Here is a 25,285-nt window from a genome sequence, read left to right on the forward strand (position 1 = left end):
GCGGCCGTAGGAATCCCTGTGCATATGATTCATCCCGGCCCGCTGATTCAGAATAGGAATCCCTGTGCATATGATTCATCCCGGCCCGCTGATTCAGAATTGACATCCGAAAGAGGCACCAGCAACTACGCTCTGGAAGTGCAGACATGGACTTCTCTGTGTCCTTGCTTTCCAAGCACATGGAAATATAATCAGCCCCATTGACAGTAGATTGATACACGTTGAGCCGCAGATTGCATTCTCCAGCCGGGAAGACTGGGCTCATGATCTTCTGTGTCTTGATCATTTCTTTGAAAAGGGAGAAGTTGCGTATCTTCCAGGTGAATTTGTCGCTGATGGCATCAGGTACAGGTGCAACGACCGCAGCGAGCTGCTGCAACTGGAGCTCATTGTCCCTTGAAAAGGACACCGACTCGTACAGGACCAGTATCTCCGCCGTGATTAGCACTGCATCGTTTGCCAAGAATCCCGACCTGGAATCCAAGACGGCGGAGCTCGGTGTAAAGTCACACCAGCCATGGGACTTCTTCTTGCCGGAGAAACGGTGCCAGGAATCCCGCTGTATCGACTTCGCCTCATCGCGCTGGTTCGTTACACACAGCCGATAGCTGGCAAAGCAATCCCACTTGGAAGCCCGGGGTTCCATGACCTGCAAATAGATGGACAGATACCCTCGGAGAGCCTGAGTATCGCCACGGGGATACACCAACTGTGGGATGGGCAATTACAGATTTTTTCTTCGTTCTCCTCCCCACCTGCTGTGGGATGGGCAATTACGGATTTTATGTGTGGTTTTATAGACCTCGTCACCCGCGAAAAATATATATAGAGCCATCATTTCAGCCCGATAATGATAATGATATTTAATTTCTTCAATTTCCTGTCTTTTTATTATATTAAAATACCTAATATTCCATCGCTGTCGTCACCTCTCAGTGTATTCCATAAACAAGGCTGCATAGTTAGCGTCACTATGTCTAATTTAATTATTGAAATTTTTGATTTGTTGAAGTATATAGTTAAATTGGAGTAAAAAACAATGAACAATGAAAGCATGCATAAAGAGATAGAAAAATATCATCTCTCCAGTGATAAAATAATATATTTTTATGAAAAAATTTATTCAAGTGAGAAATTGTATGAATAATGGTTACAATATATTTTTAGGAAAAATTTTATTCAAGTGAGAATTTGTATGAATAATGATTGAGCATCCTTTTACTCTAATATTTCCAATATTTTTGGAAAAATATTAAGAATGATTTGGGCTTATATTTTTAGAAGTTATAGTTGAACTTTTTAATCATTGAAAAGTAAAGAAATAATTTTATAAAAATTAATATCCCTTTTATTGGTGATGAATTGTACTTTTTCTTTTTTTATAAATTGATGTAACATATTGTATTTTTTTGAAAAAAATTCTGGTCAAAAGAATTCTACTATATAAATTGATTTTAGGAATTCCACTATATAAATTGATTTTAGTTGATTATCACGCAATTTTATTATAATATATGAAAGAACAACAATAACAAGCTAGAACGAGATCGGGGACAAGGTATTTAATTAAAAAAAGGCTTGATTGATCCATAAATTTCGATCGATGGTTTGTTTTTAACATGCGATTGAGCTTGAAGACGGAAATGAAGGAATAGGGGAATCGATCGCAGACTGCGGGCTAGGGTTTGCAGGAGAAAAACGCAGAGAGGATTAGGAAGAATCACGCGAAAGGGGAAACGAGCAGGAGAATCCGGAGTTGGAGTGGAGGAGATAGCAGAATTCTCTGCATAGGAGTGGAAGTTTCCAAAACAGACTGTGCTGAGGCTAACAATGGAAAATCGGCAAGGGAGGGGAGAGATCCCCTCCTATAAAAATATTGTTGTAGGAGAGGCAAGTGGAAACAGAACCCAGAGCAATTCCAGGGAGAATAATAAAGAAGCACCAGTGATGGGTAATTTGTGGCAAATGAAGACCGGAGGAAAATGCTTACCAAGGGCTCAGAAAAAACCTAGGTACGTAATACCCAACAATAAGCTGGAGGAATATAACAGCTACATGAAAGATCATGCATTGATTTGCAAGTTTGTAGGGTATTGGCCAACTGAAAAAGAACTACACAGGTGGATTTACCAAAGATGGAGGCCAAAAGGGCACATTGAGTTGAAACTAGGAGCAAAAGGGTTCTTTACAGCCATATTTGCAAACCTGGAGGATAAAGAGAGGGTTTTTGAGGAAGGGCCATATTTTATGAACAATGCGGGACTGTTCATGAAGTATTGGGAAGAAAGATATAACCCTGAAAATGAAAAGATGTTGGCAGCCCCGATCTGGGTCAGACTGTTTGGATTACCAGTGGAATTTTGGGATCCTGAGATTATGGAGGGGATAGGAAACACGATTGGTGATTTTGTCAAGGTAGCGGAAGCAACGAAAAGAGGTAAGTATACATCATATGCAAGATTATGTGTATACATGAATATAGCCGAACCTCTGCCGGAATATATAGAGCTAGAATATCACGATGAAATATGGCAACAGCCAATAGACTATGAGCATATCCCGTTCAGATGCAGAAGATGCCATGAGTATGGACACCTATACAGGCAATGTCCGTTAAACAAGGAGGAAGAATATACAAGGAAAAAAGAAGAACAACAAAGGGAAGCAGAGAAAACTGAGGAGACAGACAAGGGTTTCCAACAGGTTACCAGAAAGAAGAAAGCCGGAAAAGAAGGATTAAAAACACAGGCACAAGTAAAACCTCTGAACATCGAAAGTCAGAACAAATTCAAAATTCTCCAGGAAAATAGTGAAGAGTGTGAGGACAAATTGGAAGAGGAAGAAGGTCTAGAGAATGAACCAATGGAAATAGTCAAGGAAACAAAAGAGAAAGATACAGAAGTAAGAGAAATGAATGAAGAAGAAGCTGCTGAAAAGATAGAAATACTGACTAACCAAGCCCAAATGGAGATGGAAAGCCAGAAGGAAAATGAGGCAGAGGAAGAAAGAATTATGAGACAACTAATCCAGGAATGGAAAAACTTGGATGAAAGATTCATACCAGATAGTCAGAAACAATTATATAAAGAGGCATTTCAAAAATACAAAGATAAAAAAGGGGAGAATATGGATAAACAGGAAACCATATCAGGAGAACAGGAAAGAAGTCAGATGGGAATTGGCGGTACTGGCAAAAGCAGCAGGAAAAGAGGGAGGAAAACGATGAATGAAACTATCCAAACAGTTGGCGAAATATTGATAAATTCAGGTAAGGTGATACCTCTGTCAGAGGTATTTTTCCATTCCTCCAAAAGTTTAAAATGATTATTATCAGTTGGAATATTAGGGGTCTGAATAGTAAGGGAAAGCAGAGATATATGAAAGAGAAACTTAAAAAAGACAGACCAAGCATTATGATCCTTCAAGAGACAAAGATTACCATGCAACAGATGGAAGGAATAATTAGAAACAGCAAATTGCAATACGAAGTCATGGGACAAGATGAAATCAGATCAGCGGGGGGCATTGCAATCTTGTGGAATCCAAACGAAATAATTTTTTAAAACTGGACCAGCATGACCAGAATTCTTACAGGTATAGGAAGAATAGCGGGGACGAAGGAAAGGGTTATTATCTCAGGGGTTTATGGTCCTCACACTCCGAGAGAAAGAGAAAATTTCATTAAAAATATGCAAGCAATTCGAAGATTATATCCGGAGACAACATGGATTGTAGGAGGAGATTTCAATTTAATCCGGTCACTAGAGGAGAAAAAGGGAGGAATAAGAAAACCAGACCAGTATATGGAAATGTTCAATGACATGATATATGGTCTGAGGCTGGTAGATATACCAACCATCAACGGAATTTATACATGGAATAACAGGAGAGGGGGAAGGAATCAAATAGCGTCCAGACTAGATCGTTTCTTAGTTTCAGAAACAATTATGAACAAAGATGTATTCATAGAAGCAAAGATCATGCCATCCCTTGGCTCAGATCATTGGCCAATTAGACTGGAAGTGGATATTAAAAATAACCTCGGTAAGAAGCCCTTCAGATTTGAAGCCTTTTGGCTTAGAGACCTGGAATTTATCAAAAAAATGGAAGAATGGTGGCTGCAAAGCACAGTTCAGGGAAAAGGGAAAATGCATACCTTCCAACTAAAACTCAAAGAGTTAAAAGGGAGGATAAAGAAATGGAACAAGGAAGAATTCAGAAACATCATGGAGGAAAAACAGAAGTTAGAAGAAGAAATGGAAACATTGCAACAAAGGATAATAATCGAAGGAAGGACAGAGGAAAGTAGTAAAGAAGAAGGGATAATTCTAGGAAAACTGGAGGAGAGGAGAAAGCAGGAAGAAGTTTTATGGAGACAGAAATCTAGAATAAAATGGCTGAGGGAGGAGGAAAGGAACACTAAATTCTTTCACCAAGCAATGATACAGCACAGGAAAAGAAACATGATACTATCTATCAAGAATGAGAATGGAGAAAGGATTGTTGAACAGGAAGGAATTGAAAAAGTACTGATGGAATACCACAAAGAAATCCTGACTGAACCCCAGGTGGATAGGTCCGAAGCTATAAAGGAAGTTTGCAAGGCCATTCCCCGGATAGTAACTGAAGACCAGAATAGAGCCCTAATGAGAGCAACTAGTTTTGAAGAGGTGGAGGAAGTGGAGATGAACATGAAGAAGGCTACAACACCAGGACCGGATGACTTTACGGTTGAATTCTATCAAGCGGGATTGAACTTTTTGGGAAGAGAGATTCTGGACATGATAGAAGAATCCCGAATGAATCAAAAGGTATGGCCAGCCATCAACTCTACTTTCTTCACTTTGATTCCAAAGAATTAAAATTCATAGGATGCTAAGGGATTTAGACCCATTGCCCTATGTAATGTTATTTACAAAATAATTGCAACGCTGATTGCCAAAAGACTGAAACCCTTGCTAGATAGTTTAATATCCCCCGAACAAATTGGATTTGTAGAGGGCAGACAAATTCTAGATGGTTTAGTGGTTACACAAGAAGTATTTCATTCGTTAAAGATGAAGAAGCAGAAAGGAATGATGATTAAACTAGACCTATCGAAATCTTATGATAGAATCAACTGGCAATACTTGGAAAAAATCTTGGAAAGTTTCAGTTTCGGTACTAGGTGGATAAAGTGGATTCATAGTCTCATAACAACTCCAAATTTTTCAATATTAGTTAATGGAACCCCCTCGAAAACCTTCAATGCATCTAGAGGAATAAGACAAGGTGATCCTATATCTCCTTTCTTATTTATATTAGCAGCAGAGGGCCTGGGCAGATATATTAAAAAAGAACGAGCAGCAAATAAAATCAAAGGGCTAAGACTATGGGGTAATGAATTTCCTATAACCCATCAGCAATTCGTAGATGATATCATGTTATTTGGGGAACCAACCTTAAAAGAAGTGAGAAATCTGAAGAAGGTTCTGGATTTATTTGCGGAAGCATCTGGGTTGGAAATCAATAAGGAAAAGTCATGCACATTTATATTTAATACCATTGAGTCAATCAAAATCCATTTGACCAGGATGCTGGGATTTAAACAAGGAGAACTCCCAACTAAATACTTGGGAAACTTACTGGATTTCAATTCCAAAAGACAGAAAAATTGGCAAGGAGTTTTAGAAAAATTAAAAAATAGAATGGCTAACTGGGCTTTCAGAACTTTAAACATTGCTGGAAGGGTTGTACTAGTGAAATCAGTGCTTCAAGCAATCCCCATATATCCATTATCGATTATGGCTGTACCACAAGGAGTCTGCACCAAGATCAGAGAAATTCTAAGGAAATTCATTTGGGGAGGATCGACTCAGCAGAAGAAATGGGCCTTAGTATCATGGAAGCACCTGACGAAACGAAAGGAGGAAGGAGGCTTGGGTCTGCGCGATCCTGAAAAACTCAACAAGGTGCTTGGAGCAAAACTTTGGTGGCGATGGCTAAGAGGGGGCAATGACCTGTGGAAAGCAATATGGAGACACAAGTACAATATGCCAAACACAACGGAGGGTATTTACCGGTTGAAGGAAACTCTGAAAGGCTCGGCAATCTGGGATCTAGCTCGACAAAACCGAGATATAGTAGAAAGGAATGCCTTCTGGGAAATACGAGGAGGAGGAGAAGCCAAATTCTGGGATGAGAAATGGCAACAAAGAGGAAAAATGAGCAGAATTCAAAAAATCCAAAACATACAGGAAAAAATAGGGGATAATCGAAAATATGTCAAAGATTACTGGAAAGAAGATGAATTGGATGGAATTTGGCGGAAATGGATAAGACCAGAGGAATGGGATATCGAGATAGACCAAGAACAACAAGAAGCATTCATGGAAGAGGTGGATTCTAGGAAAATAAAAGCTAGAATGGGAAGGGATATTCTCAGATGGGGGAATTCCATGAAAGGATCCTTCACTGTTAAGGAGGCATACTATTTGGCAGACCAACAGGCAACTAACGATGAAAACCAAGACTGGAAGATCATCTGGGGCAGTAATTGGTGGCCGAAAATCACCTTATTTGCATGGCTAGTAGCTAAGGGCAAGATCCTGACTTGGGACAAAATGCAAAAGAAAGGGTTTAGTGGGCCTTCAAAATGTTACCTGTGTAATATCGAAGTTGAAACACAAGATCACCTTTTAGTCAAATGTGCATATACCAGGAAGCTATGGATCGAAACGAGAAGACTATTCCGGAAACCTGAGAGGCTCCCTAAAGACATAAATGAAATGATTTTTCAATGGCATAAGGAAAAATTCCAATGTAAAGTAGTTCGAAAAGCCTGGGGTCTCATTGCAGGTTTCGTGATTTGGATGGCTTGGAAAGAAAGGAACCGCAGAGTATTCCAAGACAAATCTAAAGATTTGGAAACAATATGGAAAATAGTAGTGAACTTAACTAGAGAAACAATTCTGGTGGAAAAATGGGATGCGAATGATTGGAAAGCGGATCAGAATGAGGAGAAAATTATAAAGAAACTAAATTTGAATTATGAAATGGTGCATACCAAAAAAATCAGCAGAAATAGCACGAGAGCTCAAAGCTTAGACAAATTTGCATATCCCAGAGATAATTTTATGAAGTTGAATTTTGACGGGGCATCGAAGGGGAACCCAGGCAATGCCGGATTCGGAGGTATCTTCCGTGATAGTCAGAAAACCACTAGATGGATTTATGCAGAGTGGGGAGGGGAGATGACAAACAATGAGGCCGAGTTATGGGCGATCCACCAAGGCTTGAGAATCGCGATTAGAAATGGCTATAGAAATCTGGAAATAGAAGGAGACTCACAGATAGCAATAGAAATTCTGAAGAAACTTAACAACGGGAAGAATTGGGAGCAGATCACCACTAGTTGGAGAACTGCAGGGATTGTTCAAGAAATGGCTGATTTACTAAAAGGGATTGATTATAAAATCTTTAACCATGTGAAAAGGAATGGAAACCGAGCGGCAGATTTCCTCGCGAATTGGGGTTGTAAGGATCGAAATAGCAAAATTGACAATCAATGGAGAATGTTGCGACCCAACAGAGAATGGGAAGACCTGGCCGGTATCATTAATTATGACCATGAGCAAGCAACAAATGAGAATCGTAACATCCGTGCGACGGACAGGTGAGATGGATTGGAAATCCCAGAAATTAAATGATTGTCAGTCAAGGCGGGGGAGTGGCATAATGGGCAAGCAAGGTACATTACAGCAGAAGTGTGCGACGACAGTTAAGAAACAACCACCCCACAGCAAGATAATTAACTCAAGCGATCGGAGAGGGGGAAAGAACGATATGTCAGAGTCCAGAAATGAAAATGAGGATCGAAAGATAATTGATAGGAAAGGCAGCAGGCAAAATAACAGGTGGCAACAGAACGCTAAGTTGATAGGTAGACAAATCAAAGCAAGGAGGATTATAAACGGGCAAGAACGAAAGGAACAACGACGAGGAAACTTGTTTGGAAATCAGAGCGCGAAGGGAAGAAAGGTGGTGGAGAGTCGCACCAGAGAGAAATACAACCACCAAAGGAAATTGTGCCGAAACCTAACTGAGGACACCATGGAAACCAGGAAGAGAGCAAGGGCTGTAGAGGAATTGGAAGCCACAGAACGCAAAGACAGGGACAGAAAGGGCAAGGCGTTAGCGAAGGAGGAAACAATGGAAGAGATATACGAAATTTATGACGATTCTGAGGATGAGGAAGACCTGCAAGAACAAGGCAGGCGAAGCAAGGAACGAGGTGGAACCGTAGGAGGCTGGGATACCCAGCAAACCAGTGAAGAGCAGCAAGGACAGCGGGAGGAAAAGGTAAGGCAACGCGGCAGACAGAGGGGAGGCAGAGGCGCGGGTAGCAGGCTGGATTCGGGTAGCAGGAGAGGCAGAGGACCGCACAGAAACAGTGGAGAAAGGGGAGGAAGACAGGGGCAGAGAGGGAGACCTGTTAAAAGAACAAGACGATCGTTAGATAAGAAAATCCAACAAGCAGAAAGGGCTTACAGTCAGAATACTAACCCAAGAATCAGGAGGATTATCCAGAACATGGAAGAGGATTCGCTTCAGGCTCAGTCTGACTCAGAGATGGAAGACTGGGAGTTTTTACTCCATGACCCTGGCAATACTAGAGGCAGAATGTCCATATTTAAGCAGTCCCTGCATATCTACTGGGTGATGAAGAGATTATTGGCTAAAGCCTTGGAACAAGCTGCAACAGAGATGGCAGAACTGGCGCAAGGAGTCCCCAACCTAAGGAGGGAGCTGAGGATTATTCAGATTACATTGGAGATGCAAGAAAAGAAGCTGGAGGAAATTCAGCAAATGATAAGGGAAGGACAACAGGGTGCCAACAGGGAGACAAACCAGCGACCAGCGGCAGAAGCTGTTTGAGTATAGATATGTATTAATTTTGATGAAGTTGCATAGTATAGATAATTATAGTTTGCTTAAAGTATTAGATGAGGAAAATCGCTATATGCATACAAGTAGAAATAGAAATATGCAAGACTGTTTAGTTTATTTAGCATGGATAATCAGAATCTGGAACTTTTATTTTTGGTCAGCTATTAAGAACTTTAGGTGGCTGAAAAACTCGGTTTCCCCAAGAGGGCGAGTTGAAGTCAGCCAAATATGTACTGTTTTGTTTTTGATTTAAAGTAATAGAAAAAGAAGAGTACTACCCTAGCTTACAAAAAAAAAACAATAACAAGCTAGAACCAGTTTCTACATTTACAATGGCTACAACTAATTTTACTTAATTTATATATAATTAAATTATAAATTTTAATAATATGAAATTTTAATTAATTTTTTAATTCAAATTACATTTACCTAAACTAAAATTAAAATTACTAATAACTATAAATGCAATATTTTAAAATTGAAATGTTATCAGTATATTAGTTTATAATCAAAAATAAAATTGTTATAAATAAATAATAAACATTAAATGAATAAAAAACTAACATTATTATAATCATATTTACGCCGTAAGGCATTTCCCTTTGAAATCAACTTTCATCTTGGGTTACATGTACATTTCTGAGCCTTTGATTTAAGTGTTAGACGATGAAAATAATCTTACCCATCCAATTGATTAGACCGGTATACGATGCGACCCAGCAGATCGACGCTTGCCCTCACTCGATGCTACACTACTTCCAGGTGCTTCTCCGTCTGGAGTCCTTGCACTTGCCCTCGCTCGGCGATACTATATTCCAGGACCCTGGATCTGTGGAAATCGACTTCAGGAAACCCTTCATATCAATCATAAGGTAGCAAATGATATTCTAACCCTTAGAACATACCCAGTCTGCTACAGGACCCATGAGATGATTCCAGGAGGTCTCGCTCAGCCTTAAAAGGGCTTGGATTATCACCACTAGATGCCTTGGACTGTCACAGGTCCACTTCTGGACTTCGGTCTATCGCGGGATGGCTACAGGAATTGCGATCTGTTACAGAATGGTTGCTCGGCATCAGGGTATGTATTTCCATTTTAGTTTGTCTCAGAGTATCAAGGATTTTGAAGCAGAAGCTAAAGCAATCGGTAGGGTTAAACATCCCAACATTGTTCGCCTCCGAGCTTTCTATTGGGGTATAGAGGAAAAACTGTTGGTTTATGACTACATTCCACATGGAAGCTTGGCAAATGCCTATTATGGTGGGTTCTCTTGTTCTCTTTTTTCCATTTCATGTATATCTGCAGGAAATCTCGTTCAATTCGTTTCTGCATGGTTGTTTTTTATTTTTTTTACAAAGATAGCCCTTCAATCGCTTGCATATTATGAGTTTCTTATGGATTCCACAATCTCCCCTGTTTAGCTACTGTACCTTCAGCTAATACATAGTCATTTGAAAAAGATGTACCTTCAGCTCCTGTATCTATTTTTTCGCCATCTTTATGACTGCAGTCAGATTAGATAAACATTGAATAGCTCTAATTTTCAATTTTAGTCACCCTGTCTTGGGCCAAACTTTTGAACATTATGGCACCTCTTTCATTACAAGCATTAGGGGAATTGACATTATTACAAAGATTTTGGTTGATGTTGTATGTATCAGGTCCCGTCCCCGTATATTGGTTCATGTAACAAAGGTGGATCTGAGTACCACTGTGTTGGGATTCAAGATATCAATGCCTATTATGATTGCTCCAACTTCCATGCAAAAGATGGCTAATCCCGAAGGTATGCATTAGATTATTGTATTACAATTAACATCCTATTTTGATGCATATATTTTTTGAAAGTGAATCCATCATCTTTTACAGGAGAGTATGCTACTGCAAGAGCTGCTGGAACGATAATGGTTTGGGCATCGGTCTTCTCTTTGTGGGATCGATCTTCTGAATGTTTTAATTTCCTTCTAGCTATTAAGGATTTAAGAAATTATAATGATTCTGGATTTTGAAATAGTTGGTTGTGTTGATAAAAATTGAGGATTATACATATTTGTTGTATACGCTTTCTTCATGGGCTACATCAAGTGTTGAAGAGGTTGATTCAACTGGACCATGAATTCACTTTTTTCAACTTTATGTAAGTTTATCATTTCCACCCATATGATTGTCTTCCCATGTTTTCTGAGATGTAATTGAGTTCATATCCATCCAATTGTATTATAGGCTCCTAAACCAATGGTAATATCAGTTATATTGCGTTGGGTTTGCTAAATGTGGATGTATGAGTGGTGTTAAAATTTAGATGTCATTGCTGGCAAGTTTACAAGAATAGGAATGTTGTTGCACAACTTGTTAGAAGAGCGGAGATGGTTGGTTTTAAGGCAATTGCACTGACTGTGGACACATCTCGACTTGGGCAAAGGGAGTCTGACATTAGAAATAGGTAGTGAAAATTAATTCTATTTTAGATTTGCTGACAAACTCAAAGAGTCCAAAATAATTTGACACCTCATAGAAAGTTGATTCCTATTCCTAGACTTCTCGTTTTCACTTTCAAAGTTATATTTCTTGAAGTTGGAATCAAACTCTATATTTTAGCTCTCCTTGCTTATGTAGAGATGGGGATCTTGTATAACCGCTCTTTAGTTCTTTGATGTAACAGCCTTTGTTCACATCTATGATGCTTCTGCCAAAAAAAACCTGCAACTTTCATTTTCCTTCATTTTCTTATTCCTGGTGTTTGTATCCTTCAGAAAATATAGAAAAGACTTTCAAGGTCTACAGTTTCATACACGGTCATTCTAAAAGGCATGGAGAAATTAGCCTCACTGGTGATGGCTTCAATTTCAGGGACTTGAGCAATTACCAAGTCAGTGGGATACTTCTAAATAAGCCTGCGGACTATTTGGAATAATAGCAAATGAAAATTCACTATAATATGAAATGCCACCAAGGTTAGTTGATAACAATCTAGCTCTCAATAAAAATCAGAACATTGTGGAATTATTTTAGGATTAGAAGCGACGCTAGGGTTAGAAAAAGCATTTAGCACCTATAATGTATCAAACTTAAAATAAGTCAGAAGTCTCCATTTTATCTAGGATTCCTCTTTGTTACTCCCTTGTCTGACACTGAGGTATCTAATGTTCTGAAAAGTCTCATTGTTATATCCACTCATACATGCTAGACAGTAAGGCACACCTCTGTGTTGAGATTCAATTCTGGATCCATAGTTGTTTTTGACTTCTATTGATTTTTCTTTGTCAAAAATGTAGATTCGCATTGCCTCCATATCTTTCCTTAAAGAATTTCGAAGGTTTGGATCTTGGGAAAATGGAGAAGGTATGTGTTCCATTTTATGAGTTCTTTAAATAGAAGGATGCTATTTTTAGTTCTTCCTATATTCAAGGTCCATTCTTCTTCCTTAAGTTGGTTTTTTCTTGCAGACAACGGATTTTGGACTGGCATCATATGTTGCAGGTCAAATTGACAGATCATTGAGTTGGAAGGTTTGTAATAGTCCTGGTAGAGGGATATTTCAAATAATTCTTTAGTATTGTGTTTGAATAGAATGAAAATGGATAGAGAAGCACCTGGAGAAATCTTGGGGTTGAGTTCCTGCCTTTGCTTGTAACCTTCTGAATCTCAAAAAAATTATTTGTGATGAGTCATATTATGATTTACATCTTCAAGAAATACTTCGTATCTTTTTTCAAGAAATACTCTGTATCCTTTTTCCAATTATTTTGGTTGTGGCATCGGATGGGTCGTGTTGTGGTTACTCTCTGATGCCCTATCATTGCGTTTCAGTGGTTGTTATCTCTGATCTTGATGTGATTATTTGGCTGAAAAGGAAAAGACCAGTTGTGGGTAGCTTCTTGGCTATTCACAAGTTCATTTGATCTTAGTACTTTTATATCAATACAAATAGGAGGTCTCCGTTTGCTTTTAAAAATATGAAATTGTTATGGTGGCAACCAATGACTATATGGTATTGTTTGTTGCTTGCAGTCCTGCCTACTGTGCTAGACGTCAGAGTGAACACTCCAGATGATTCTCAAGTTATTTTAGAGGTACGCTATCTCATAAAAAATATTATCCAGTGCTTATGACGATAGTGTAGAAATTTTTGAATAATTTAACACATATTCAACAGAGATTATCCTGATCATGTACTATTGCGGAATACATACACAATACATAAGCTCCTCTACGTTGATCATCAATATAGCAGCATCAATAACAATAAAACATCAAGAGCATTCACACATTAACACAGTATGTAACCTGGGGAAAGCATCTCGCTAAAAACCCCACACTATCTGTATATTAATGATTGAGACCATGTAACATTACAAAGTACAATGCTTATCACAAGCAATCCAGTACCAGCTCCACCTGTTACACACAATACAGCTAAGATCTGATCTCCAAATCTATTCCACTGCTTGCCTGCCTCCACTGCTCAATACCTGCTCAAGAATGAATGAGAATGGTCTACCAAACTCGTATTTCACCTCCAAAGAATCACTCAGAATGTGTAGGACGTGAGCAGAAGCTACAAACTGGGAAAAATACATGAGAAAAATCATTGGCATACTCAATCCCTTGATTGTGCAAGATTTGATGCACAACTATAGTCACAACTGATAGCAATCTGATTCTCTAACACCTGTCCCTGCTGAACTGAACATGCACTGACATGCAACTGAGTTAACTGATGTATTCTATAGTTGTATTATGAGTTAATAATTAGTTTAACAACTCATCATTAGTCTATTTGTAGTTAGACTAACTACAACTAGTTTAACCAAGTCAAACTGAACACAACTCCATCAACTCCACAATCAACTCCACCAAACTCAACTGATTGAGTTCTAACTGAATTCATGCATGCAACAACTCAACTGACTCATAAGAAAAGCATACTTCCTTCTGACAACTGCATGGGCCACATCTGTAGCTCAAACTAAAGTGCTCCAAGAGAATAAGATCAAGTTTATAGTCCAAATATTATTATGAGACAATAATATTTGACTTTTCTATTTTTGACAGCCAGTCTAAAAATAGACTTTCATCACCCACACTGTGGTCACCCACACTTTGGTCACCCACATTGTGATCACTCACACTGTGGTCACCCACACTGTGATCATCCACACTGTGATCAAAAATAGAACTTGCGCCATAATTTGCCCGCGGGCCCACTTAGTGAAGGCGACTCTTTTCACTAAGCTCCATCATCTTGTTGCAATCTCAACAGGTAGGTGGTAACATAAGTCTTGTCATAGATGTTCGATCCATCTTTAAGAATTATGATGAATATAATCTAATCTTGCAGCATCCAGACCTATGGATAGTTATGTTTGGTTCGACAGTAGATTTTAATATATGTTTGTTTTATGGAAACATGGAATTTCCACAGACCGTATTCTTGATTTATGCCGATTATTAGCTGTGAATGTGGAGACATGCCATCTAACCAACTATTCTTTATCCCATGAGGTAAGAAAATCAGTAGTTCAGAAGCTCATTAAATAATGGGATTGTTTGACAGGCTGGTGGATTGCAATTGACTGGTTCTGTTCAAGATATCATGTGGTATGACCCTACTTGCATTAACAACCTAGGTGTTCGTGTCAAGATAGAAATAGCCATGTACAGTGAAACTGGTTCTATTATTAGTTTGTAAAGCTTAAGTGTGACCATGGCAACATTGGCCATCTTAGTTTTCTTGAAGTATCCATGACTTGGTAAAAACTTGAATTATACCATGTTCGTGGCAACAGGTTGAGGGATTCATCAGATGTTGCAACCTTGAAGCCCTATGCCCTTACTATTGTAGAAGGTAACCAATAACTCTGCTCCCCCATCTGAACAAGTCAGGGGAGATAGCTAGAAATTTTGTCTTGCCTTTCTTTAAAATATAAATGTTTTTATCTTGAAAAGGGGTCAAAAATAATGTTAAATCATAATATTAGAAAATTGTTCTCTTGTTTCTTGAAGTGATCTAAACTGAATTTCTACTTGCATACGTGCTTCAAATATATATGCAAAGAAGAATATGCATTGTTTATACTCAAAGTTTGCATAATACTCTATATATGATTTTCATTTATTTTTCCTTTGCAGAGGACTACACTGAAGAGCATGCAGTTGCACACATTAGAAGATTACTGGACATTTTTGCTTGTACAAGATGCTTTGGTTCTTCAGGAAAGCAAGGGGAACCTCGGTCTGGGCAGGGAGGTGGAAAAGAATCAGCTCACTCAATGACAAAGAATGTGGCTGAACAAAACAACGATGTTGCTCTAAAGAAATCTTACCTAGAAATAAAGAAAGAAAATAAGCAAACAAGGATGGAAAAGACAATAAACCAGAGACGTTTCAAAAAGTTGAAGGTAAGGTTGAGGCTAGTGAACAAGAAAATGACGGAGAGGAGAACTCAAACCAGCATTCTTCTAAGGGTGAAGGAAGAAAGAAATCCTCGAAAGAGGGGAAATCTGAGGCCATTGTAGCTATGGCTGCTGCCAAAGAGGCCACAGATAAAGGGGATATGACAGGAATGTGTCCTCCCTCTAAAATTGGCCATTCCTATGAATTATTCTTGTTCTCACATCTCTTGCCTCCTATCCAATGTTCGTATACTGTTCCCTGCAATTTTTTATAATTTGAAAGTAGTAGTTTTCAATCTTGTGTATAATAGAAATATTATTAGAATGCATATATCCCATACAAATATGGATATGATGTTGAAAGATTTTCCATGTACTCTTCAAGCCATCAAACTATGGTTCTTTATTTGATTGTAATGCAAAGATTCCCAAAAATTTTTCACTGTGAAGCATGGCAAACAATGTGCACAATGCCAAATTTAATTTGTTGATTTTCTTTGGAGCTTATGAGTTAGGACTTTGAAGGGAAAAAAAATTGAATTACGAATAGTATTTTAGTGACTAATGACATTGGGATGTACAGTCATAAGGAAGTCCACAAGGCAATCTGTTGAAGACAAACTTCTTGGAGATTTTTTTTCTATAGACGTGAGCGCTTCTTATCCAATATTGCACTAATTTTGAGCTTCACCTCCATAATGGCTAAGAACTGAATTGTTTCTTCTGTAGATTTCTTATATTTGTTATGCCATTTCCCCTGATATACAGGTGAAGCTTTGCAATGGAAAGTTGGTTACCGTAACAACATCCACCAAAGGTTTTTATAGTGTTGGAAAGCAGCTTGTTCAAAGTCATGCACTTTTCAACTTGCTACAGCAGTTGAGTAGGGCTTTTGCAAATTTCTATAGACGTGAGCACTTCTTATCCAATCTTGCACTAATTTTGAGCTTCACCTCCATAATGGCTAGGAACTGAATTGTTTCTTCTGTAGATTTCTTATATTTCTCATGCCATTTCCCCTGAGGTGAAGCTTTGCAATGGAAAGTTGGTCACTGTAACAGCATCCACCAAAGGTTTTTATAGTGTTGGAAAGCAACTTTTTCAAAGTCATGCACTTGTTAACTTGCTACAGAAGTTGAGCAGGGCTTTTGCAAATGTGAGTATCTTTAAGGTCCAAACTATACTTCTATTGCACCTTATATTATTTAATTGCTTACAAGATGCCTTCTCTCATGTTTAAGAAATTGACATCAGTGTTTAATGTTTGGGCATCGATCTTCTCTTTGTGGGGTCGATCTTCTGAATGTTTTAATTTCCTTCTAGCTATTAAGGATTTAAGAAATTATAATGATTATGGATTTTGAAATAGTTTGTTGTGTTGATAAAAATTGAGGCTTGGACATATTTGTTGTAGATGCTTTCTTCATGGGCTACATCAAGTGTTGAAGAGGTTGCTTCAACTGGACCAGGCATTCGTGCTTTTCAACTTTATGTAAGTTTATCATTTCCACCCATATGATTGTCTTCCCATGTTTTCTGAGATGTAATTGAGTTCATATCCATCCAATTGTATTATAGGCTCCTAAACCAATGGTAAGATCAGTTATATTGCGTTGGGTTTACTAAATGTGGATGTATGAGTGGTTTTAAAATTTAGATGTCATTGCTGACAGGTTTACAAGAATAGGAATGTTGTTGCACAACTTGTTAGAAGAGCGGAGAGGCTGGTTTTAAGGCAATTGCACTGACTGTGGACACACCTCGACTTGGGCAGAGGGAGTCTGACATTAGAAATAGGTAGTGAAAATTCATTCTATTTTAGATTTACTGACAGGACTAGGTAAACACGTGGGGTAAATTTTATATTCAGAGTATACTCCTCTTTAAATTTATGAGTTTGTACCCATGTTTTAACACTTTCTCAGCTCTCAACAAAAATCAGAACATTGTGGAATTCTTTTAGGATCAGAAGCGATGCTAGGGTTAGAAAAAGCATTTAGCACCTATAATGTATCAAACTTAAAATAAGTCAGAAGTCTCCATTTTAACTGGGATTCCTCTTTGTTCATCCCTTGTCTGACACTGAGGTATCTAATGTTCTGAAAAGTCTCATTGTGATATCCACTAACAGAAGGCACAGGTCTAAAACTTGTTTAGTTTGAGTTTGTGAGCAGGATGTGAAATGGTTCAATTTGTTTCTGCATGGTTGTTTTTTATTTTTTTTATAAAGATAGCCCTTCAATTGCTTGCATATTATGAGTTTCTTATGGATTCCACAATCTCCCCTGTTTAGCTATTGTACATTCAGCTAATACATAGTCATTTGAAAAAGATGTACCTTCAACTCTCATATTTATTTTTTCACCAACTTTATGACTGCAATCAGATTAGATAAACATTGAATAACTATAATTTTCAGTTTTAGTCACCCTGTCTTGGGAAAAAATTTTGAACATTATGGCACCTATTTCAATACAAGCATCAGGGGAATCGACATTCGATGTAACAAAGGTGGATCTGAGTACCACTGTGTTGGGATTCAAGATATCAATGCCTATTATGATTGCTCCAACTGCCATGCAAAAGATGGCTCATCCCGAAGGTATGCATTAGATTATTGTATTACAATTAACATCCTATTTTGATGCATATATTTTCTGAAAGTGAATCCATCATCTTTTACAGGAGAGTATGCTACTGCAAGAGCTGCTGGAATTATAATGGTTTGGGCATCGGTCTTCTCTTTGTGGGATCGATCTTCTGAATGTTTTAATTTCCTTCTAGCTATTAAGGATTTAAGAAATTATAATGATTTTGGATGTTGAAATATTTTGTTGTGTTGATAAAAATTGAGGCTTGGACATATTTGTTGTAGACGCTTTCTTCATGGTCTACATCAAGTGTTGAAGAGGTTGCTTCAACTGGACCAGGCATTCGCTTTTTTCAACTTTATGTAAGTTTATCATTTCTACCCATATGATTGTCTTCCCATGTTTTCTGAGATGTAATTGAGTTCATATCCATCCAATTGTATTATAGGCTCCTAAACCAATGGTAAGATCAGTTATTTTAGATTTGCTGACAGGACTAGATAGACACGTGGGATAAATCTTATATTCATAGTATACTCCTCTTTAACGTTATGAGTTTGTACCCATGTTTTAACACTTTCTCAACTCTCAATAAAAATCAGAACATTGTGGAATTCTTTTAGGATCAGAAGCGACACTAGGGTTAGAAAAAGCATTTAGCACCTATAATGTATCAAACTTAAAATAAGTCAGAAGTTTATCTGGGATTCCTCTTTGTTCATCCCTTGTCTGACACTGAGGTATCTAATGTTCTGAAAAGTCTCATTGTGATATCCACTAAGATCAGTTATTTTAGATTTGCTGACATGACTAGATAGACACGTGGGATAAATCTTATATTCACAGTATACTCCTCTTTAACGTTATGAGTTTGTACCCATGTTTTAACACTTTCTCAGCTCTCAATAAAAATCAGAACATTGTGGAATTCTTTTAGGATTGGAAGCGACGCTAGGGTTAGAAAAAGCATTTAGCACCTATAATGTATCAAACTTAAAATAAGTCAGAAGTCTCCATTTTATCTGGGATTCCTCTTTGTTCATCCCTTGTCTGACACTGAGGTATCTAATGTTCTGAAAAGTCTCATTGTGATATCCACTCATACATGCTAGACAGTAAGGCACACCTCTGTGTTGAGATTTAATTCTGGATCCATAATTGTTTTTGACTTCTATTGATTTTCTTTGTCAAAAATGTAGATTTGCATTGCCTCGAATTGTGCTTGTGCTTCCCCTCAAAAGAGACCATCAATGAAGGAGGTATTGCATTTTCTAGAAAAAAAGCCATCATCCACAACCGATTAACCAATTCTTTCTTCCTATGTAGCATCCTTGCTTTGACATAAGTTGGACAGAGATGAGGACTTGCACCCACATTCCGTATTCAACAGCTCTACTTAGACATTGACATAACTGATATAGACACCTCTATGATTGGGACTCAGACAAACTCTGCTGTCAACTCAGCTGCTTATGAAATCTCTAGAGAGTTCTTAAAAATTTCAATATTTCTACAGTTGAGGATTGTAGCAAAACTCAGGGATCAAACTTAACTCCATGCTTATGAGGCATCCACGTTCTCACAGTTTACTTGCAGCTCATTCTCAGTTTTAATGGGAAGGTGATATATGGTGTATTATTGTTGCAGTGGCAGGGGATGGATTTTAATTGCTCATTGGACCAAAAGAAATTGATGCAAATCAATATTGAAAATTAGATTTATTGGTTCAGCTATAGTTTGCATATACAAAGAAGAAACTGCTCCTTTTTCAGGTTAGAATATTTATATATACATGTTCATCTCAGCAACAAATGATAATTTATCAAAACCATGAGAATGCTACACAACTTCCTTCATAAGCCTTCTTAGGAAGACCATGAAATAAGACAAGTGACCCTGTGCTTGTATTTGTATCTTATTCTACATAACATCTTCTTACTTAGCTGGAGAACAATTGGCTGCAGTATTTATATCAGTTTCTATGGAATGTTTCTGCTGTTATATATTGAACAGGTCCATTATACCATATTACTGGATTCTCCAGAGTCTATCCCTGTTTTCTCTTCTTTAGAATATATATCAACCCTGTTGTTTTGTTTCAAGGATATGTTGCAGTTTATTTCATTTCTCTTTTATCTTTAAGATGGATATTTATCTTTTTTATCACCACGTTCTCTATGGTTCATTTAAATTGGATATTTGTCATTTTTTTCACTGGGTTCTCTGTATTTTGTTATAACTAGTTATTGATAATTTTGCCCACTGAGTTCCCTGAGGTCGAGTATAATGCTTTCCTTGCTTATCAAAGAGTATTTATTCCTTTTCAATTTCAACATTATGGATAACCAAATCCAGTTCTCTGTAATCATTGCAAAAGGGGGTCCATTATCATGTAGGGTTTGAATTGTTATTCTCCTCTTGTTGCATGCTAATCTTGATCATCTTGTTCAGCTTCTAAGGTTCTTAGTGGCCTATCCTTTTCAGATCCTTTGACTAACACTATATCTCTCTAATCTTGCAGGATGGTCATCAAACTCTCCCTTTTATCTGCCATGGTTGGCCAGGATTAAAATTGCAAAGGGAGTAGCCAGAGGCCTAGCTTATTTACATGAAAGGAAGTTTGTTCATGCAAATATTAATCCAAGCAACATCCTTCTGGGCTTTGACATGGAGCCATACATAGCATCTTTTGGGCTAGAAAAACTACTGGATACTGCCAATGTCAAGTATAGTAGCTCTGCTATCCACCTAAGGAACCTTGAAGGTATATTTTCAGGGAGCAAACTCTCGGCTCCAGCGATAGCCTCCAAACAATGTTTTAATTTAAAAGATAATTATCATGGTAAATTGGTATAAGAATATTAGTAGAAAAAATCACCTAGTTATAAGCCTAAATATTGACAAAGGCTAATTCTTCATGTGGCATAATCAATTAGGCATGTTATCTTGCTACATGATGCAAAAAAATGACCCATGGATCCTAATACTTTTTAGGGTTCTTTTTCAATTCAATAGGTTTTTCTTCTTCTTCTTCTTCGTGAGATGGTAAAGATAATGACTTAAGAGTGACTCTAAGCTTACTAGATAACCAAATTCTCAACATACCTTGCAATTTCCACACTAGGCACTTACGGATTTTCAAACATCAATGTTTAGATAATAAATAATGGATGGGCATAAAAAAAACATAAACATTAACACCAAAAATAATAATAATCACATGAACCTACTGAGAAAGCGGAAACACATAAGATATCATCTTCACATTTGATACTTTGGAGAAAGGCAATCTTGAGTACCATGATCAAATAAAGAAACACCGGACTGCAGGAGAAGTGAGTGTTAATTTTTAAAATTTTGATATAAACATTGGCTTTCAAGAGAAATTGCAATTAACAATGTACAAATTACTGAATAAATAATTACCAATTAAACTTTTAAGTCACGTTTTAATGGGTTATATGCTTAAAATTCTAGGATTTCAATGCATATTTGTTACACCTCTATTATAGACCAAGACAAATGTAACAAATCAATGTACACTAGTGGATCAATATGATTGTTTTCACATCAGGCTTGATCATTAAAAGGACATTAAGGTTTGTACCTTTTGGGACAATTGCTAGTATAGTCAACATCAGAGAAAATACAAACGACCCAGAACATGAGAGAAAATACAAATGACCTAGATCCATTAAAACCTTGAATGTTTGTTCATGAACTCTCCAAATTTGGTATAAAATGTGTACTGTATTTGAAACTTCAATTTGCCATTCAATTAATGGGACATCAATTCCCACAAAGGAGTTTAGAAATGTGAAATTAAGTTGAGCTTTCATCTTGTCATTCAATTGATGGACACTCAATATTAAATATAAGATAAATATATAGGAGTAGCATGTGAGTGTCAGTTTCATAAAGAAGATTCTTTTTATTATTAATAAAAATATAGATAGTTAGTTTCATTTTAAAGGGTTATAAATATGAGTTATAAATACAAGACTTAAAAGGTTGTAAATATGAGTTATTAATTGTTTTTACTCAAAAACTGATAAATAGCAATTTAGCAATTTCTGTTTAATTGAGTGACTCTAATTCATGTTTCTTTAGGTTGAAGGTAAAGCCACTAAAGTGGAAAAAATTGTGATGCCAATAATTAGAGGGATTGTCATCATGGGGTGATAAGAAATTTAATAGTCCAAGAAGAGGAGGTAGTAGTAGATTCTAAATAAATTAGAAATGCAACAACATAAATGTTTGCAACAAATTTAGAGAGATCCACCTTGTTGAATAATGCACACACTACATGGATAATGGATTTTCACACTTTATGCTTTACTGCGTTTTCTTTGCCACATCTAATGCAAATGCTAATTACACCTATCCACACAATAATTATTAAAAAAAAAAAAAAATGATATTTAACACCTATCCCCCATAATGATCATCAAGTTCTTATGTTACAATGCTGCATAGACGATTTTACAAGTGTGTTGGCTTTTAGTTTTAATGGTTAAAAGCTCAATTCTTTAGGTTGTCAGAAAAGTTTGTCGTTTTGTTGTTTATCGTTATTTTCATCATTTTTAAATCGGATACATTGTTTCCTGTAATATGAGTAACAAGTTTGAATTTAGATTTAGATGGTTTGTATTTGTGATGATTAATTTTTTGTTGTTATTTTTATATATATAATTTTATTTTTAGATATAATATATTAATTTTAAATATAAATTTAATATAAATTAATATTTTCACTTGAATTTTTTTAAAGTGTAAAATATAATATGTTATTTTTTATTGTTTAAATTATATTTTTAATGCTAAATAAAGTATATATAAGACCAAAAAAATTTAACTATAATTTTTTTTTTTTCTATATATAGATATTATGAAATTGATATCTACATAAATTAGTTAACATAGATTTTCAAATAATTTATTTTAATCTTTTGTCGAAATATTTTTGAAAAGTATAAGATTTAAATATGATTCACATGTTTTTTTTATTTCTAATTATTTTATAGCATATTCTTTTTTTTCAAATTATAGTCCACATTATTTTTCTATTTAAAACATGATTTTGAATTTTGAATTTTATTATAAAGAGGTATGGATGGACAAACTTACACATCCCTAAAATGAGCCTCTTTATTTATATTTAATTATTAATAAAATAATTTTATAAAATATATTATTATAACGTCATATTCTAACGTTTTATTATGATATGATTATATTTTTATAGTATTCAGTTTCTCACATTATCATTAGGCATGCAATTGTTGATATTATGATAATATTTTTCAATACATTTTCAATGAGTTGTGCATAATATTATAAAAAAAATTTGTAAGTTTGGTAGGACTCTCTTATTTTTGAGTTTACACGTCCATTATTCACACTGCTACGGGGAGGGTAGCACAAGATTCAACCCAAGATCCCCGCTACCGGGGAGGATAGCACAAGATTCTAACCCAAAAGAGGGTAGCACAAGATTCTAACCCAAATCTCTGGTTCACTGAGACTTTATTCCACCACCATCTGCACTTAAAATACCCAGACAATATTAAAATATTAATTAAATTTAAATTTATAAAACAAATTTATAATTTTATTTTGATTTATATGGATAAAAAATATTACACAAATGTTTAAAAATCAATTATATCCGACCCATTGTAGTTATAGAAGTGAATTATATAAAGATAAGATAAATTTGTAATTTGAGATGGGAATTATAACAGGATAAAGTAAAAAGAAAAAGAGAAATATATATAAATAAAGGAAAAAAAAGGAAAAGAGAGTTGGAAACCAAAGTTGTTGATTTTCTTTGCATAAATAGCTGCGTGGCATGTCCGAAAATAAATAATTTTCTTAGGTCCAAGTTTTTTTGTTTTTGCACACGAGAAATCATCTTTTTCTGTCATGGGTCCGTTTCTATTCCTTTCATTTACTTTGATCACATCGCGTGCTCTTTATGCTCCTTGTGGGAAAAAGAAATCATCTATTTCTATCATGGTTCCATTTCTATTCTTTTCATTTACTTTGATCACATCGCATGCTGTTTATGCTCCTCGTCGAGAGAATATTGACACTCGTACCTCTGACCAGAGACATTTATTTTATTTCCACTGAATTTCATGACTGGTTCCATCTGGAACTTTTGTTTATGAAAGGCAAGCCAATGAAATTTAATATCGTAGCCCGTATTTTCTCTTCCTTTCAGTTGGCTATATAATTAGGTTTTTTTCCATTCAGTTTTCTATGTAAGTTCAGAGTCGGGGAGGAAGAGTCATAGATTTTTCTTATACAGTTTAGGAAACTATTTGTTGGATTTTGTTGCGAAATGGCTGTCATCAAGGAGAGACAGGGAAGGCGATACATGATACACTTTGTCAAGTTAATTTGCTGGTTGGGGTGGCTAACTCATATTGTTTTTGGAGAGTTTGATGTAAGTGAAACCGTCACAGGTTCGGTTAATTTTCCTGATTTAGGATTACTTGTATTGGCAATTTAGCTGTTTTCTTTACAAGTTTCTTAAGAGGTAGGCTTGATTTAGAGATTGGGGCCAGAGATGTGATGGCCATCCTAACAGGTCCTAAATTGAAGAAAATAAATGGAATCAATTGTTTTGCACTCACCACGGGTGGGGAAGGAGAGGGACTACGCCAATGCTCAGTCGTAATGTTGTCCAACGATACGCCCAATTCTTCCATGGCTCAATTCATCAAGTATATCTACAATGTTTATAATGTGCAGTCCGTTCTTCTCCAATGTCTCCGTGTAGAACCTGAAGCACATACAGTAGGAATCTGCAATTGTCCTGATACGGGGAGCAGCAGCAGAAACAACATCAGAACATGCGGATGCATTGTCTTCTGGAGAGGCATGGACGATGAAATAGCACTTATGCTTGCTGAACGGATGCCTGGAACACTAAAAGTATTGCCTGATTCCCAGTGCCTACTCCCATCTCGCCGCTGCCTGAAACATGGCTGCCATGGGTGCAACCAGGGCCTGCTGCATGTGGACACCGATACATCTGGAATTAGGCGTTTGAGAGAGGGTGATCCCGTGGTGGAAACACCTGCTGCAGCCTGCGCAACGCTCGATAATAGTTCTCCGGAATCATTCCTTGGAGGGTCAGGTGGCTGCATCTGCATTCCAGTGCACGCAGATGACGCAGATGATTGGACAAGGATGTTGATCAGATTATTCAAGCCTAAAGATAACGAAACAAGAGGAGCCATCATCAGACATGCTTTTAGCAGCGTTTTGGGTGCCCTGGAAAACCCCATGCATGGGGAATGCCACGCAAAAGAAGAATACAACACGGCTTCATTGATAGTGCCAAGGCTGACAGAAATATT

The sequence above is a fragment of the Pinus tabuliformis genome, chromosome 8 (genome assembly GCF_031772625.1).
Source record: "Pinus tabuliformis cultivar Carrire ecotype Pingquan chromosome 8, CPIR1, whole genome shotgun sequence".
Taxonomy (NCBI): domain Eukaryota; kingdom Viridiplantae; phylum Streptophyta; class Pinopsida; order Pinales; family Pinaceae; genus Pinus; species Pinus tabuliformis.